Source organism: Schistocerca gregaria, chromosome 10, assembly GCF_023897955.1.
Source record: "Schistocerca gregaria isolate iqSchGreg1 chromosome 10, iqSchGreg1.2, whole genome shotgun sequence".
Taxonomy (NCBI): domain Eukaryota; kingdom Metazoa; phylum Arthropoda; class Insecta; order Orthoptera; family Acrididae; genus Schistocerca; species Schistocerca gregaria.
In genome coordinates this window covers 59,755,124-59,769,075 of record NC_064929.1, presented here as the reverse complement: position 1 = coordinate 59,769,075, position 13,952 = coordinate 59,755,124, and positions in this window count along the sequence as shown.

The window sequence follows — 13,952 nt, the reverse complement described above, 5'->3', positions numbered from 1 at the left end:
CGATCCAGGACGGTGTACAGTCCTCGCGATTTTCAATGTCCGTTTACATTGCTAAGTACGCGCATGTCACAGCCCGCTATGACGTCACCCGAGGCGAGGCGCGATCGGACGTTAAGCTCGCGTGGACTAGGCGTTGGTCTAATGCGGAGTGAGCTTACTACTGCCTCTGCCGCTCTTTTTATATAGCTCCGGCGCGTACCGCCAAGAGAGCATCTGTTCTTTCCGTTCCTATGCAGATGCCTGCTGCCTCCAAATGATCGCTATCTCAGGCACATAATCTTAAATATCACATTTAATAATAGCTTTACAAACTTCTCAATTTTTGTATACATACATCTGAGCAGTACAGAAGCACGTAGAAAATCTCAGCCCGCTAAAATTAAAACTTTACTCTCTAGAATTTTTACAATGGAACTAACGGTAGATTGTTACCTCTGAACCACAGCTTTATCAAGACTTGTATCAGCTGTTAATTATGCTACAAGACTAAAACTTGGTGTAGCTTTGTTAATTGTCCTATCTGATCATTGGTCTTAAAGAATTTGTTTTATCATTAAAGTTTAAAGTACTTAATCTATAATGCTTATGTACATTTTACTCACAAAAGTAGTTTTTATTAAATTACTAAAAAACTAGAAGAGGTAACTGATTGTGGTATTTCCATTATTATTATTAGGGTGAACTGAAGCATCCTACCAATTTTCAATATTGTAGCTCTATTATTTCGCGCCTCTGATTTTTCCGAAAAAGGCGGATTCTGGAGTCAATTTTAGTTTTATGGTTTTGGAAACCAGCACCACTCATTAATGACTTCTTACTGCACCTTCTCACCAAATTTTGGCTTCCTAGCGTCATTATTTAGCGCCTCCTATTTTTCTTTCAAAACGTGAATTTTACGTAAACTACTAATTTTATAACATTAAGATTTGTTACCTGAAACATTATTACATAGAACTATACTTTAACAAAGTTTTACACACAAATCTTAATTTTTACTTTTATGTTAAATGTGGTGCAATACTATATGCAGGCGCGTTACGATGACGTGACGCTACTAGCAGTGAACTAGGGTAAGTCCCGTGCACTCGCTCGCCTCTGTATCTTATACATGATACAGCGCTTGCTTTGCTTCAACAGGGTATAGGGTAATTAATAATTTGGTCCCCACCAACGTACGACTGCACCGTATTGGTCTTTCTGACACGGACAACTGCACTCGGTGTGGTCTCCTGGACACACTTGAGCATCGATTCACCTGCAGTGGACACCTTGCTAATTGGCTTTGGCTCAGGAAACAACTGGCTTGTGTCACTAGGACTGCCGAAACCGCTTATACCATTGACATCATCGTACGGCCCGATTCTTCCTTTTATCCGCGAACGAAGCTCAATACCGTTATGTGGTTGCTTGGACACTTCGTACATTTTGTCAATAGTTGTCATGAAGAGGATGAACACCTAACGTTTCGGCAGTACATCCTTACTGCTTACTGGAACCGATTGCGCTTGCCAGGACTCCGTAAAGATTTTGCAAATATGCTTAGCCTGACATTTGAAAGGGAGGGTGTTGGCTAAGGTCGCCTGTGTGAGCCGATTTCTTTTATACTGTAGCTGGTTTTGCCGCCTTTATGTAAAATTATTCTCTACACCTGGACTGAAGTTTACGTGGACCTTTAGGGCGAACAAGAAAAACAAAAGTAAGACCAAGAACCGAGACAGTAGGGAAAGTACGAAAAAAAAGTCGGTAGAGCGTCAGACTCCTAATCCCAGGGTCGTGGTTTCGAGCCACACGCTGGGCGGAACGGAATTTTGTTCCGCTGCAGATGTAAATTACCGTTTTTCTGATTAACGAGATTTAATGGAAATAGCAACTTTAAACTTTGCCTACGTCTCTGTCAGTCGCAAGGAAACTGTATTTGAAGGTGAAGGTGATTTTGTAGACATGTGTGAAAGACATGTTCTGAAATGCAAGTGTTGTTGTTTGGAGAGCACATCGGTTACGTGTCAATTTAAAAATAAATAAAAAAAAAGTTGGCAGATCGTTCGCTTAGCGTGTGAAAGGTCTCGGGTTCAAGCCCCGGCACCTCCATGTTTTGTGGTCAGTGCATAGTAAGTTTTGGTCGCGGCGAACCTAAAGGCACGCAAGAAGTTGCAAAACCAGCGTCACAGACTGATATGATGTATACTGACATAAGGAGAGCAAGAAGTAAGTGTGGAGACCGGCTGTTATCGAGGTGTCATCGAGTGCAGATCTGTCTAAGGTATAACGGCTTAACGTCATTGAAGTCTAGAGAGTAGACAACACGTTCGTCTTACTCAGAGCGGTGTCCGAACTCTATTTTCGACGTTATGCGTGACACTTTCATTATGGCCAACTACGATTCGGTACAGAATGCACGAAACCTCAAAGACACCCTCACTGATACATAGAGAGTAGTGTTTGTCTGCGGAATAATGGGAGTGAAAGGGTCTGTGACGTTGATATGGCTGTATGGAGCACTATTAGTCAACGGGTGTGTGGGCGTAGCTCAGATGGTATGGCGCTCGCTTAGCGTGCGAGAGGTACTGTGATCGAAACCCAGCGCCTCCAGAATTTTTAACACACCTACATGCGCACCTTGCCATGCAAGTGGAATAATTCACAACCAGAAGAGGTGTCTAGGCAGATACAAGCGAACGATTAGCATCCTTAATTGGCTAGAGTGCTTTTATTCGTGCGCAGGAAGAACCCTCCTCCCACACCTACACTTAACTTAGAAACAGTACAAGTATTCCCATAAGATTCTCAAGCCTACGTCGGAAAGATCTGCCTTGCGCCGAGTTCACGTAAATCCAACTGCACGTTCCCACTCTTTGGTGCAGTCGGCTGCTACTGGTGTTGCTGGTTGTGACTGCTGATAACAGATGCCGTAGCAATCAATTCAAGGTGTGAGTTGTATGTTTTGGGATAGTCTGTCTCTGACAAGCAAGCACAGGTGATATAGGTGCGAACACAGGAAGCTTGCAGCCCCTCGCTGCCTGCAGACACAGAGCAGCCACACTAGGAGAGCGGCCTAAGCCGCAGGAGAAATGTGCTCATTCGCATTGGCGCGACGTCGAACTATAAATAAGGCTGTCACTAGCGTGAGCGTCGTGTAAAGTCGGAAAAGTCGGCTGCATTGGTGATTGCCAAGTTTGGGGAGCGTTTCGTAGTATGATCAGTGCAATGGAGACGCGGAAACATGTTGTGGCCCAGTGTTTTGCAGTTGGACGACAAGAGTGGTACACAGTAGCAAAGAGCGAGGCACTGAGTTGGCATGAACAATGGAATGCACAATGGGGCTCGAGATGTGCTTATTACCTCAGGTGCTGTGTGATTGTCGACAAGGAGTGAAATGTACCAATTTTTTTACCGCCCTTTCAATTTAAGACGTTAAAAACAGACGGAATTTGCATTCGTAATACCAGAGCATCGAAACTACATGGAACGCTTGTGTATATGAACGTGTCCGTGCCTTTGTACTCTGGCACCTTCGCCGCTACAAACCAACCAACCATCGTGTCCGTGCACATCAGAGACGCAAAGAATGGAGAATTGGTAGGCTTGGTCGCAGGTGCAACCGTAGCTCAGTTGGCAGATCGTTCGTTTAGCGTGTGAAAGGTCTCGTGTTCAAGCCCCGGCGCCTCCATGTTTTGTGGTCAGTGCATGGTAAGTGATGGTCGCGACGAACCTAAAGGCACGCAAGAAGTTGCAAAATCAGCGTCACAGACTGATATGTTGTGTACTGACATAAGGAGAGCGAGATGTAAGTGTGGGGACCGGCTGTTATCGAGGTGTCATCGAGTGCAGATTTGTCTAAGGTATCACGGCTTAACGTCATTGAAGTCTAGAGAGTGGACAACACGTTCGTCTTACTCAGAGCGGTGTCCGAACTCAATTTTCGATGTTATGCGTCCCACTTTCATTGTGGCCAACTACGATTGGATACAGAATGCACGAAATCTGAAAGACACCCTCACTGATACATAGAGAGCAGTGTTTGTCTGCGGAATAATGGGAGTGCAAGGGTCTGTGACGTTGATATGGCTGTATGTAGCAGTATTAGTCAACAAGGGGGTGGGCGCAGCTCAGATGGTAGAGCGCTCGCTTAGCGTGCGGGAGGTACTGGGATCGATACCCAGCGCCTCCTGAATTTTAAACACACCTACATGCGCACCTTGCCATGCAAGTGGAGTAATTCAAAACCAGCAGAGGTGTCTAGGCAGATACAAGCGAACGATTAGCATCCACAATTGGCAAGCGTGCTTTTATTCGTGCGCAGGAAGCACCCTCCTCCCACACCTACACTTAATTTAGAAACAGTACAAGTGTTCCCATAAGATTCTCAAGCCTACGTCGGAAAGATCTGCCTGGCGCCGAGTTCACGTAAATCCCACTGCACGTTCCCTTTCTTTGCGTTAAGTCAGCTGCTACTGGTGTTGCTGGTTTTGACTGCTGATAACAGATGCCGTAGCAATCAATTCATGGAGTGAGTTGTACGTTTTCGGATAGTCTGTCTCTGACAAGCAAGCACAGGTGATATAGTTGCGAACACAGGAAGCTTGCAGCCCCTCGCTGCCTGCAGACACAGAGCAGCCACACTAGGAGAGCGGCCTAAGCCGTAGGCGAAATGTGCTCATTCGCATTGGCGCGACATCGAACTATAAATAAGGCTGTCACTAGCGTGAGCGTTGCGTGAGCGTCGAGTAATGACGGAAAAGTCGGCTGCATGGGTGATTTCCAAGTTTGAGGATCGTTTCGTAGTATGATCAGTGCAATGGAGACGCAGAAACTTGTTGTGGACCAGTGTTTTGCAGTTGGACGACAAGAGTGGTACACAGTAGCAAAATGCGAGGAACTGAGTTGGCATGAACAATGGAGTGCACAATGGGGCTCGAGATGTGCTTGTTACCTCAGGTGATTTGTGATTGTCGACAAGGAGTGAAATGGACCAATTTGTGACCGCCCTTTCAATTTAAGACGTTAAAAACAGACGGAATTTGCATTCGTAATACCAGAGCATCGAAACTACTTGGAACTCTTGTGTATATGAACGTGTCCGCGCCTTTGTACTCTGGTACCTTCGCCGCTACAAACCAACCAACCATCGTGTCCGTGCACATCAGAGTCGCAAAGAATGGAGAATTGGGAGGCTTGGTCGTGTGTGCAGCCAAAGCTCAATTGGCAGAACAATTCGCTTAGCGTGTGAAAGGTCTCGGGTTCAAGCCCCGGCGCCTCTATAATTTGTGGTCAGTGAATGGTAAGTTTTGGTCGCGGCGTACCTAAAGGCACGGAAGAAGTTGCAAAACCAGCGTCACAGACTGATATGATGTATACTGAAATAAGGAGAGCAAGATGTAAGAGTGGGGACCGGCTGTTATCGAGGTGTCATCGAGTGCAGATCTGTCTAAGGTATCACGGCTTAACGTCATTGAAGTCTAGAGAGTGGACTACACGTTCGTCTTACTCAGAGCGGTGTCCGAACTCTATTTTCGACGTTATGCGTGCCACTTTCATTGTGGCCAACTACGATTCGATACAGAATACACGAAACCTGAAAGACACCCTCACTGACACATAGAGAGTAGAGTGAGCTACGGCTTAAACACACCACGAAACCTGCGTATTCTCCATTCTTTGCGACTCTGATGTGCACGGTCACAATGGTTGGTTGGTTTGTAGCGGCGAAGGTACCAGAGTACAAAGGCGCGGACTCGTTCATATACACAAGAGTTCCAAGTAGTTTCGATGCTCTGGTATTACGAATGCAAATTCCGTCTGTTTTTAACGTCTTAAATTGAAAGGGCAGTAAAATAATTGGTCCATTTCACTCCTTGTCGACAATCACACAGCACCTGAGGTAACAAGCACATCTCGAGGCCCGTTGTGCATTCCATTGATCATGCCAACTCAGTGCCTCCCTCTTTGCTACTGTGTACCACTCTTGTCGTCCAACTGCAAAACACTGGGTCACAACAAGTTTCCGCGTCTCCATTGCACTGATCATACTACGAAACTCTCCCCAAACTTGGCAATCACCCATGCAGATGACTTTTCCGACTTTACACGACGCTCACGCTAGTGACAGCCTTATTTATAGTTCGACGTCGCGCCAAAACGAACGAGCACATTTCGCCTACGGCTTAGGCCGCTCTCCTAGTGTGGCTGCTCTGTGTCTGCAGGCAGCGACGGGCTGCATGCTTCCTGTGTTCGCACCAATATCACCTGTGCTTGTTTGTCAGAGACAGAGTATCACAAAACATCAACTCACTCCATGTGTTGATGAAACACAGAAATTGCATCGGGATTCAATAAAACAATCACTATGCCCACTTTCCTCCATGGGGGTAATGTCTCAAACTGTCCACGCTTTGATCGTTCCCTGGAAGACCAGTAGTAGTTTCCGATGCAAATCTGGAGACAATCTGTAATCTGTGGACTATAAGAGTGTTGATGAAACACAGAAATTGCATCGGGATTGAATACAACAGTCACCATCAGCACTTTCCTCCATGGGAGTAATGTCTCAAACAGTCTACGCTTTGTTCGTACCCTATAAGTCCAGTAGTAGTTTCCGATGAACATCTGGAGGCATTCTGTAATCTGTGGACTATCAGACTGTTGATGAAACCCAGAAATTGCATAGGGATTGAATACAACAGTCACCATCCGCACTTTCCTCCATGGGAGCAATGTCTGAAGCAGTCTACGCTTTGATAATTCCCAGGAAGACCAGTAGTAGTTTCCGATGCACATATGGAGACAATCTGTAATCTGTGGACTATCAGAGTGTTGATGAAACACAGAAATTGCATCGGGATTGAATACAACAGTCAACATCCGCACTTTCCTCCATGGGAGTAGTGTCTGAAACAGTCTACGCTTTGATCGTTCCCTGGAAGACCAGTAGTAATTTCCGATGCACATCTGGAGACAATCTGTAATCTGTGGACTATCAGAGTGTTGATGGCACACAGAAATTGCATCGCAATTGAATACAACAGTCACCATCCGCACTTTCATCCATGGGAGTAATGTCTCAAACAGTCTACGTTTTGATCGTTCCCAGGAAGACCAGTAGAGGATTCCGATGCACATATGGAGGCATTCTGTAATCGGTGGACCTTCAAATTGTTGATGAAACACAGAAATTACCTCGGGATTGAATACAACAGTCACCATGCGCACTTTCCTCCATTGGAGTAATGTCTGAAACAGTCTACGCTTTCATCGTTACTCGGAAGACCAGTAGTAGTTTCCGATGCACATCTGGAGACAATTGTAATCTGTGACTATCAGAGTGTTGATTAAACTAAGAAGTTGCATCGGGATTGAATACAACATCAACCATGTGCACTTCCCTCCATGGGAGTAATGCCTCAAACAGTCTACGCTTTGATCGTTCCCTGGAAGACCAGAAGTAGTATCCGATGCACATCTGGAGGCATTCTGTAATCTGTGGACTATCAGAGTGTTGATGAAATACAGAAATTGCATCGGGATTGAATACAATAGTTACCATGGGCACTTTCCTCCATGGAAGTAATTCTCCAACAGTCTACGTTTTGATCGTTCCCAGGAAGACCAGTAGTAGTTTCCGATGCACATCTGGAAACAATCTGTAATCTGTGGACCTTCAAAGTGTTGATGAAACACAGAAATTGCATCGGGATTGAATACAACAGTCACCATGTGCACTTTCCTCCATGGGAGTAATATCTTAAAGAGTCTACGCTTTGATCGTTCCCTGTAAGACCAGTAGAGGTTACCGATGCACATCTGAAGGCATTCTGTAATCTGTGGACTATCAGAGTGTTGATGAAAAACAGAATTTGCATCGGGTTTGAATACAACAGTCAGCATGCGCACTTTCCTCCATGGGAGTAATGTCTCAAACAGTCTACGCTTTCATCGTTCCCTGGAAGACCAGTGGTAGTTTCTGATGCACATCTGGAGGCATTCCGTAATGTGTGGACTATCAGAGTGTTGAAACACAGAAATTGCATCGGGAATGAATAGAACAGTCACCATGCGCACTATCCTCCATACGAGTAATGTCTCTAACAGTCTACGCTTTGATCGTTCCCTGGAAGACCAGTGGTAGATTCCGATGCAGATCTGGAAGCATTCTGTAATCTGTGGACTATCAGAGAGTTGATGAAACACAGAAATTGCATCGGGATTGAATACAACAGTCACCATGCGCACTTTCCTCCATGGGAGTAATGTCTCAAACAGTCTACGCTTTGATCATTGCCTGGGAGGCCAGTAGTAGTTTCCGATGCACATATGGAGGCATTCTGTAATCTGTGGACTATCAGACAGTTGATGAAACCAAGAAATTGCATCGGGATTGAATACAACAGTCACCATGCGATCTCTCCTCCATGGGAGTAATGTCTCAAAGAGTTTACGCTTTGATCGTTCCCAAGAAGACCAGTAGTAGTTTCCGATGCACATCTGGAGGCATTCTGTAATCTGTGGACTATCAGAGTGTTGATGAAACACAGAAATTGCATCGGGATTGAATACAACAGTCACCTTGCGTACTTTCCACCATGGGAGTAATTCTCAAACGGTGTACGTTTTGATCGTTTCCTGGAAGACCAGTATTAGTTTCCGATGCACATCTGGAGGCATTCTGTAATCTGTGGACTATCAGACAGTTGATGAAACCAAGAAATTGCATCGGGATTGAATACAACAGTCACCATGCGCACTTTCCTCCATGGGAGTATTTCTCAAACAGTCTACGTTTAGATCGTTCCCAGGAAGACCAGTAGTAGGTTTCGATGCACATCTGGAGGCATTCTGTAATCTATGGACTATCAGAGTGTTGATGAAACCCAGAAATTGCATCGGGATTGAATACAAGAGTCACCATGCGCACTCTTCTCCATGGGAGTAATGTCTCAAAGAGTTTACGCTTTGATCGTTCCCTCGAAGACCAGTAGTAGTTTCCGATGCACGTCTGGAGGCAGTCTGTAATTTGTGGACTATCAGAGTGTTGATGAAACACAGAAATTGCATTGGGATTGAATACAACAGTCACCTTCCGCACTTTCCTCCATGGGAGTAATTCTCAAACGGTGTACGTTTTGATCGTTCCCTGGAATAGCAGTAGTAGTTTCCGATGCACATCTGGAGGCATTCTGTAATCTGTGGACTATCTGAGTATTGATGAAACACAGAAATTGCATCGTTGTTGAATACAAGAGTCTCCATGCGCACTTTCCTCCATGGGAGGAATGTCTCAAACAGTCTACGCATAGGTCGTTCCCTTGAAGACCAGTAGTAGTTTTCGATGCACATCTGGAGGCGTTCTGTAATCTGTGGGTGTCACAGTGTTGATGAAACACAGAAATTGCATCGGGATTGAATACAACAGTCACCATGCGCACTTTCCTCCGCGGGAGGAATGTCTCAAACAGTCCACGCTTTGATCGGTTCCTGGAAGACCAGTAGTAGTTTCCGATGCACATCTGGAGGCATTCTGTAATCTGTGGACTCTCAAAGTGTTGATGAAACACAGCAATTGCATCGGGATTGAATACAACAGTCACCATCCGCACTTACCTCCATGTTAGTAATGTCTCAACCAGACTACGCTTTGATCGTTCCCTAGAAGTCCAGTAGTAGTTTCCGATGCACATCCGGAGACATTCTGTAATCTGTGGACTCTCAGACTGTTGATGAAACACAGAAATTGCATCGGGAGTGAATACAACAGTCACCATCCGCACTTTCCTCCATGGGAGTAATTCTCAAACAGGCTACGGTTTGATTTTTCCCTGGATGACCAGTAGTAGTTTCCGATGCACAACTGGAGGCATTATGTAATCTGTGGACCATCAAAGTGTTGATGAAACACAGAAATTGCCTCGGGATTGAATACAACAGTCACCATGCACACTATCCTATATGGGAGTAATGTCTGAAATAGTCTACGTTTTGATCGTTCCAGGGAAGACCAGTAGTAGTTTCCGATGCACATCTTAAGACGATCTGTAATCTGTGGACTATCAGAGTGTTGATGAAACACAGAAAATGCATCGTGATTGAATACAACAGTCACCATGCGCACCTTCCTCCAAGGGAGTAATGTCTCAAAAAGTTTACGCTTTGATCGTTACTTGGAAGACCAGTAGTAGTTGCCGATGCACATCTGGAAGCATTCTGTAATCTGTGAACTATCAGAGTGTTGATGAAACACGGAAATTGCATCGGGATTGAATACAACAGTCACTATGCGCACTTTAGACCATGGGAGTAATGTCTCAAACAGTCTACGCTTTGGTCGTTCCCTGGAAGACCAGTACTAATTTCCAAAGCACATCTGGAGGCATTCTGCTATCTGTGGACTATCAGAGTGTTGCTGAAACACAGAAATTGCATCGGGATTGAATAAACAGTTTCCATGCGCACTTTCCTCAATGCGAGTAATTCTCAAAGAGTCTACGTTTTGATCGTTCCCTGGAAGACCAGTAGTAGATTCCAATGCAGATCTGGATGCATTCTGTAATCTGTGGACTGTCAGAGTGTTGATGAAACACAAAAATCGCATCGGGATTGAATGCTACAGTCACCATGCGCACTTTCCTCCATGGGGGTAATGTCTCAAACAGTCTACGCTTTGATCGTTCCCTGGGAGGCCAGTTGTAGTTTCCGATGCACATCTGGAGGCATTCTGTAATCTGTGGACTATCAGACTGTTGATGAAACCCAGAAATTGCATCGGGATTGAATACAACTGTCACATTGCGCACTTTCCTCCATGGGAGTAGTTCCCAAACGGTGCGCGTTTTGATCGTTTCCTGGAAGACCAGTAGTAGTTTCCGATGCACATCTGGAGGCAATCTGTAATCAGTGGAATATCAGAGTGTTGATGAAACACAGAAATTGCCTCGGGATTGAATTCAACAGTCACCATGCGCACATTCCTCCATTTTAGTAATATCTGATCAGTCTACGCTTTCATCGTTCCCAGGAAGACCAGTAGTAGTTTCCGATGCACATCTGGAGGCAATCTGTAATCTGAGGACTATCAGAGGGTTGATGAAACACATAAATTGCATCGGGATTGAATACGACAGTCACCATGTGCACTTTCCTCCATGGGAGTAATGCCTCAAACAGTCTACGTTTTGATCGTTCCCTGGAAGACCAGAAGTAGTATCCGACGCACATCTGGAGGCAGTCTGTAATCTGTGGACTATCAAAGTGTTGATGAAACACAGAAATTGCATCGGGATTGAATACAACAGTCACCATGTGCACTTTCCTCCATGGGAGTAATGCCTCAAACAGTCTACATTTTGATCGTTCTCTGGAAGACCAGAAGTAGTATCCGACGCACATCTGGAGGCAGTCTGTAATCTGTGGACTATCAAATCGTTGATGAAAAACAGAAAATGCATTGGGAATGAATACAACAGTCACCATGCGCACTTTGCTCCATGGAAGAAATGTCTCAAAGATTTTACGTTATGATCGTTCCCTGGAAGACCAGTAGTAGTTTCCGATGTACATCTGGAGGCAATCTGTAATATGTGGACTATCAGAGTGTTGATGAAACACAGAAATTGCATCGGGAATCAATACAACTCTCACCATGCGCACTTTCCTCCATGGGAGTAATGTCTCAAACAGTCTACGCTTTGATCGCTCCCTGGAAGACCAGTAGTAGTTTCCGATGCACATATGGAGGCATTCTGTAAACTGTGGACTATCAGAGTGTTGATGAAACACAGAAATTGCATCGGGATTGAATACAACAGTTACCACGCGTACTTTCCTACATGGCAGTAATTCTCAAACAGTCTACGTTTTGATCGTTCCTAGGAAGACCAGTAGTAGCTTCCGATGCACATCTGGAGACAATCTGTAATCTGTGGACCTTCAAAGTGTAGATGAAACACAGAAATTGCATCGGGATTGAATTAAACAGTCACCATCCTCTCTTTCCTCCATGGGAGTAAATCTCAAACAGGCAACGCTTTGATCGTTCCCTGGAAGACCAGTAGTAGATTAAGATGGACATGAGGAGGCAGTCTGTAATCTGTGGACCTTCAAAGTGTTGATGAAACACAGAAATTGCCTCGGGAGTGAATACAACAATCACCTTGCGCACTTTCCTCCATGGGAGTAATGTCTGAAACAGTTGACTATTTGATCGTTCCCAGGAAGACCAGTAGTATTTTCCGATGCACATCTGGAGGCAATCTGTAATCTGAGGACTATCAGAGTGTTGATGATACACATAAATTGCATCGGGATTGAATACATCAGTCACCACGTGCACTTTCCTCCATGGGAGTAATGCCTCAAACAGTCTGCGCTTTGATCGTCCCCTGGAAGACCAGAACTTGTATCCGATGCACATCTGGAGACAATCTGTAATCTGTGGACTATCAGAGTGTTAATGAAACACAGAAATTGCATCGGGATTGAATACAACAGCCACGATGTGCACTTTCCTCCATAGGAGTAATGTCTCAAACATTCTACGCTTTGATCATTCCCTGGAAGACCAGTAGTAGTTTCCGATGCACAACTGGAGGCAGAAGGTAATGTGTGGACTATCAAAGTGTTGAAGAAAAATAGAAAATGCATCGGGAATGAATACAACAGTCACCATGCGCACATTCCTCCATGGGAGTAATGTCTCAAAGTGTCTACGCTTTGATCGTTCCCTGGAAGACCAGTAGTAGTTTCCGATGCACATCTGGATGCATTCTGTAATCTGTGGACTATCAGAGTGTTGATGAAACACAGAAATTGCATCGGGATTGAATACAACACTCACCATGTGCACTTTCCTCCGTGGGAGTAATGTCTCAAACAGTCGACGCTTTGATAGTTCCCTGGAAGACCAGTAGTAGTTTCCAATGCACATCTGGAGGCATTCTGTAATCTGTGGACTATCTGAGTATTGATGAAACACAGAAATTGCATCGTTATTGAATACAAGAGTCTCCATGCGCACTTTCCTCCATGGGAGGAATGTCTCAAACAGTCTACGCTTTGATCGTTCCCTTGAAGACCAGTAGTAGTTTTCGATGCACATCTGGAGGCGTTCTGTAATCTGTGGGCTATCACAGTGTTGATGAAACACAGAAATTGCATCGGGGTGAATACAACAGTCACCATGCGCACTTTCCTCCACGGGAGGAATGTCTCAAACAGTCCACGCTTTGATCGGTTCCTGGAAGACCAGTAGTAGTTTCCGATGCACATCTGGAGGCATTCTGTAATCTGTGGACTTTCAAAGTGTTGATGAAACACAGAAATTGCATCGGGATTGAATACAACAGTCACCATCCGTACTTTCCTCCATGTTAGTAATGTCTTAAACAGACTACGCTTTGATCGTTCCCTAGAAGTCCAGTAGTAGTTTCCGATGCACATCCGGAAACATTCTGTAATCTGTGGACTCTCAGACTGTTGATGAAACACAGAAATTGCATCGGGAGTGAATACAACAGTCACCATCCGCACTTTCCCCCAATGGGAGTAATTCTCAAACCGTGTACGTTTTGATCGTTTCCTGGAAGACCAGTAGTAGTTTCCGATGCACATATGGATGCATTCTGTAATCTGTGGACCTTCACATTGTTGATGAAACACAGAAATTGCCTCGGGATTGAATACAACAGTCACCATGCGCACTTTCCTCCATTGGAGTAATGTCTGAAACAGTCTACGTTTAAATCTTTCCCAGGAAGACCAGTAGTAGGTTTCGATGCACATCTGGAGGCATTCTGTAATCTATGGACTGTCAGACTGTTGATGAAACACAGAAATTGCATTGGGATTAAATACAAGAGTCACCTTCCGCACTTTCCTCCATGGGAGTAATTCTCAAACGGTGTACGATTTGATCGTTTCCTGGAAGACCAGTAGTATTTTCCGATGCACATATGGATGCATTCTGT